At 36.8% G+C, this 6,000-nt stretch overlaps 1 protein-coding gene across 1 annotated transcript in view; it reads right to left on the reverse strand.

The window, feature by feature from the left end:
* Positions 1-5,272, reverse strand: part of RAB30 (RAB30, member RAS oncogene family) — a 171,742-nt gene extending 166,470 nt beyond the window's left edge. The window contains exon 1 of the mRNA XM_073661706.1: positions 5,054-5,272. The gene's annotated coding sequence lies outside the window, so the exon portion shown is untranslated. The remainder of the gene's footprint in view (positions 1-5,053) is intronic.
* Positions 5,273-6,000: the final 728 nt, after the last annotated feature.

Genomic DNA, 6,000 nt, shown 5'->3' on the forward strand with positions numbered 1-6,000 from the left:
TATGAATGCAGCTCTGGATGAAAAATAGAGAAAAACAATATAAAACAGAGTAAAGTATTTGAAACGTCAAAAGGAATAAAATAAACACATTTTTCTCATGAACCTACATACATTTTACTCCATCTCAGATTTCACCCTCAGGCAGCACATATTTTGGAACATATTTGAGACGGACCAAAAATGTGCAATTCTACAACCCCTGGCAAAAATTATGGAATCACCGGGCTTGGAGGATGTTCTTTCAGTTGTTTAATGTTGTTGAAAAAAGCAGATCACAGACATGGCACAAAACTAAAGTCATTTCAAATGGCAACTTTATGGCTTTAAGGAACAATAAAAGAAATCAAGAAAAAAATGTGGTATTCAGTAAATGTAATTTTTTTCAGACCAAGCAGAGGGAAAAAATATGGAATCACTCAATTCTGAGGAAAAAATTATGGAATCACCCTGTAAATTTTCATTTCCAAAACTAACACCTGCATCAAATTAGATCTGCTCGTTAGTCTGCATCTAAAAAGGAGTGATCATACCTTGGAGAGCTGTTGCACCAAGTGGACTGACAAGAATCATGGCTCCAACATGAGAGATGTCAATTGAAACAAAGGAGAGGATTATCAAACTCTTAAAAGAAGGTAAATCATCACGCAATGTTGCAAAAGATGTTGGTTGTTCACAGTCAGCTGTGTCTAAAATCTGGACCAAATACAAACAACATGGGAAGGCTGTTAAAGGCAAACATACTGGTAGACCAAGGAAGACATGAAACCGTCAAGACCGGAAACTAAAAGCAATATGTCTCCGAAACAGGAAATGCACAACAAAACAAATGAGGAACGAATGGGAGGAAACTGGAGTTAATGTCTGTGAAGGAACTATAAGAAACCACCTAAAGGAAATGGGATTTACATACAGAAAAGCTAAACATAAGCCATCATTAACACCTAAACAGAAAAAAACAGGGTTACAATGGGCTAAGGAAAAGCAATCGTGGACTGTGGATGACTGGATGAAAGTCATATTCAGTGATGAATAGTGAATCTGCATTGGGCAAGGTGATGATGCTGGAACTTTTGTTTGATGCCGTTCCAATGAGATTTATAAAGATGACTGCATGAAGAGAACATGCAAATTTCCACAGTCATTGATGATATGGGGCTGCATGTCAGGTAAAGGCACTGGGGAGATGGCTGTCATTACATCTTCATTAAATGTCCAAGTTTACATTGATATTTTGGACAGTTTTCTTATCTCATCAATTGAAAGGATGTTTGGGGATGATGACATCATTTTTCATGATTATAATGCATCCTGCCATAGAGCAAAAACGGTGAAAACATTCCTTGAAAGAAGACACATAAGGTCAATGTCATGGCCTTCAAATAGTCCGGATCTCAATCCAATTGAAAATCTTTGGTGGAAGTTGAAGAAAATGGTCCATGACAAAGCTCCAACCTGCAAAGCAGATCTGGCAACAGCAATCAGAGAAAGTTGGAGCCAGATTGATGAACAGTGCTGTTTGTCACTCATTAAGTCCATGCCTCAGAGACTGCAAGCTGTTATTAAAGCCAGAGGTGGTGCAACAAAATACTAGTGATGTATTGGAGTGTTCTTTTGTGTTTGTTTTTCATGATTCCATAATTTTTTTTCCTCAGAATTGAGTGATTCCATAATTTTTTTGCCTCTGCTTGGTCTGAAAAAAATTACCCTTACTGAGTACCCCCTTTTTTTTTCTTGATTTCTTTTAGTGTTTCTTAAAGCCATAAAGTTGCCATTTGAAATGACTTTAGTTTTGTGCCATGTCTGTGATCTGCTTCTTTTCAACAACATTAAACAACTGAATGAACATCCTCCGAGCCCGGTGATTCCATAATTTTTGCCAGGGGTTGTAGATCCTATGGGCTTGATTAACCATTTGCAAAGTTTTTTCTTTAAGTTACTTTTTTTTTTGTATTTGTTGCCGTTTATTGCGTCAAATTCTTCGTAATGGCACATGTGATTTATGAATTTTACCTTTTTTTGCGCCTTTTTAAAACAAAAAGTCACATGATCCATTTAATGCAGCAAGCAATTCTAACCTTTCGGGGATAAATTTCTGCTGTACAAAAAAAAAAAGAAATCACCCGAGGATCGGGTGGCGAGGGGGTGAGGTGCATTTGCCCCAAAAAGTTTGTAACTTTTTAAAAAGTCGCTGCAAATATCTGGAATACATAAAAAATAGGCAGAACTTAAAAAAAAAAGTTTGCTGCAAAACAAAAAAAAGAAAAAGAAAAACAGGAAAACGAGATTAAAGGGATTTTATTGTATATACAGCGCCATAATAACCTTCCATAAATACATGCAGCAAGAATAAAAGAGTTTGTCATTTGTGGTTTTAAAGGTAAATGTATCCAACTCCTGGAATAACCGTGCAACCAATTCAACTCAGCTACATCTAATTTTTTGCGGTATTAATAATTATTATTTTCCGTTCTGTAAATAAAGCAAAAGCGTTTTCAGCACTCAAAGTATTCAAACTATGCAATGTAAAAATAAAGTTTACAGATCTCGGGGGCCATCGGAAAGGGGGATGGGTAAGTCAATGTTTGTTTATCTGCCCCAAGCAGCCATAGACAGTATGTAGCAGAGCTGATTGTGCAATATTAGGGCGGTTTTACATGTTGCATTTTGCAGAAAATCACATTTCATCACATCTTTTTTTTTTTTTTTTTGCAGCCAATGCACTGCAGTGTGTTTCCTGAAATCATGTCGGTTTAGCTGCAGTCCTATGTAAAACCATACTGCAAACTCAGCTCTATAAACACATATGTCTTCGCATCCTGCAGCTGTGATGGATGGAAGAGTTTAGCCTGAGTTATAATAATAAGTACTACCCCCAACCCAGATTAGGGCTATCAGATGCAAGACTGAAAATGATGCAGTGCAAATTGCAATATAATTGCGCAGATTGAGCAGAGCTGAATTGTTGCAGACTGCATTACTTGCAATGTAGTAGTGCGACATTGCAACTACAAATCTCCAGGTTGTCCTAGACTAAGGCAGATACAGGGCAGAGAATTGATAGTGGAGTACTCCTTAAAGGGATTGTCTCATCAGCCGCAGTGGAAATATACACAGAGGGAATCCAAATATTTAAAGGGAACGTGCCAGCACCTTTTTACATATAAAAGTATTGGTATCGCTTGTCCACCAGTTAAAATTACACCTATTTTGTAAAGATCCGATGTGCCAGTCATGAGTTATCGAGTGTAGAAGCCATATGAAATAAAAATCAGGAATGAAGTACAATGGGGGCGTGTCAATGTAGAGTAGCTCACACCCCCAGTGCACTTCCAGCCTGATTTGCATATGGCTTTTATTCTCAATTTCTCCGGACTGGTGCATCACATCTCTGCAAAAAAGATCTCATTTTTATCGATGGACAATGGCCTTCCCAGTCATATACCTACTTTCATATTAAAAAAACGTGCCGACAGGTTCCCTTTAAGGATTAGTAGCATTCTAACTGATAGGACCCCCGCTGATTGCTATAATGAAAGGGCCATCCATCCATTATGGAGTACTGTGGCCCCAGCTGTCGGCCCTCCATCAATCTTTTGATTGTTGAGGGTCCTTGTATTTGGACCCCATCCATCAAAGTGTCACTCACTTAAAGTGATATTCCCCTTTAAGCCAATGAGAAACCTGAAGATCAAAACTAAAATTTGGGGACACATAATCGCCCAAAGAGTCAAGATACTAGAAAAAAAAAATAATACTACTAATAATAATAATAGAAAAGAGTAAAGAATAAAATAATGAGTAAAAACAATAAAAATAATCATAAAAAATAGGCGACAGGTTTATTTGCCCTATTACCCATCATAACTCATGTTTCCATGCTAAAAAGTGCTATAAAGTCACAAAACCTTACAATAATGGAAAATAATATGTGCAAAAATCATTATAATAATAACAACACACTATGAATACATTTTAAAAAATTTAGAAAATAGTAATAATATATAGAGATATAGCAATAATTATAATAAAAATAATCATAATAATGGTAAAAATTAAAATTAAAATATATATATATATTTATACATATAAATAACTCTAAAAAAATTAATTGTAATAAAAGAAAAATATCAACCAATAGATAAAAAATAAATAGATTAGAATATACAGTCTATCAACAAAAATATATATAACAATAGTCATAAAAAATTAATTGCAGTAAAGGAAAAATGTAAAATAATAAAAAAATAAATAAAAATCAAATATATATATATATATATATACAAATAATCATAAAAAAATTGTAATAAAAGAAAATATAAAATAATGATAAAGAAAAAAAATAAACTAGATAAATGTGTATTAAAAATAATGAGCCATAACAATACTACGTAATATCATAATAATACATGATTAAATGATATTGACAGTTCCATGGGGGCTCGTTGACCTGTACAGGACCCTATTAAAAGTCATCGGGGTTCATCAGGATTGTGTGTATCCGTTAGAAAAAAATGGTCATTAGTCCATTAGAAGCAATAATACTATTGATACCGCACCTACTATATATACATATTTATACATATATATATATCTGCTCCAAGGAGGATATAGAATCCCCCTTTAACTCCAGTCTATGATTGGACCACAGCCCCGAATACCATGCACATAAACCCGCCGTCCCATAAAGTGCACTAAATATAATACAAATACTAATATTACCTAGTAGTAAGTAAGTACACCCCTGATCGTAGCACCGGGTACTGCCGAGCTGCCCATTACTACACCAATAATAACAATGTGACAGCCTAAGGATATCCAGATGCTGCTCTCCTCCTGCCTGGCAAGGATCCTACAAGCCAAATATTTCTCCGCCTGTCGAAAAATAGGAAAAGCAGCGAAACGCCAGCGTAGGCTCATCCGGCATTGCAGAGGGCAGCGGCTGGCACCTGGAAGTTGGCAGCATCTCACTGACCAGGATGACAATCCCTGCAAGGGCAACTTAGCAGCATCATTGCATGCAAAATGCAATAAGACAAAGGCATGCAGGTCTCACCTTGAGTAGGATGCATACACCACAAGAAGAATAGGGCGTAAAATGATGGGATCAGCAGGTCATGGGGCGAGAAGAAGGCTCCTGCCTATAGGGACAATGCTGTATTGTGGATGTGGTGCAAGCCCTGTCCTCTGCTCCATGCACAATGAATGCCCTGGAGTTCTCTCTCTCTCTCTCCTCTGCTTTCTTGTAATGACATCATTCCTCAGGACCACAGTCCAATCACTGTACTGAGGTAGATGCCTGCTGCATTGCATTGTGGGAGCTGTAGTCCTGCAGGCTGGAATTCTTAGTCTAGCCTATGGGAGGATGGAGATTGGAGGACTACACTTCCCAGCAGAGGCCACACTTGGCAACATTAGGCACCCTGACAGCAGGAGGAGGCATGGAGAGATTTGGAACTGGGAGGGAGAGCGGATCCTAAAGGAAAAGCTAGGAAGTTTCCTGATATAGAACAGCGAGAGGATGCGGCGGGATTTATAGGAGAGATCAAGGACATTTCCTTTAAATAAAAAAAATATATATATTAAAAAAGAATGTAAAATATAAGACATTGAACCGACATTACCGATCCTACATCGAGGGCAGATTTGGTTTTCCTAAATTTTTCAAAAATGTTATTTCAGCAGTTTCTTGATTCCGTCCGATCCTGGGAAAGCTGAGCGACAGTTAGGACAGTTATGTGTCGTCACCCAGCTTTCCCAGTGTTCTCAGTTCCTGAGACTCATACTTTTTTTTTTTTAAATGTATGATGAAGTTTTTATGGAGTTTTTAATGGTACCAGTTTACGACCTATATTACGTTTTGATCCCTTTTTATTTTATCTCTTTTTTTTTGGAAGGAGGTTGCAGAAATCAAAAACAGCAATTCAGGGAGTTCCATTTTTTTTCCTCTTTGCCACATTTACCTTATGAGTTAAATAATTATATTTATTTTGATAGATCAGA

Source organism: Phyllobates terribilis, unplaced genomic scaffold, assembly GCF_046119375.1.
Source record: "Phyllobates terribilis strain yellow unplaced genomic scaffold, ASM4611937v1 Scaffold_2__4_contigs__length_985480577, whole genome shotgun sequence".
NCBI lineage: Eukaryota > Metazoa > Chordata > Amphibia > Anura > Dendrobatidae > Phyllobates > Phyllobates terribilis.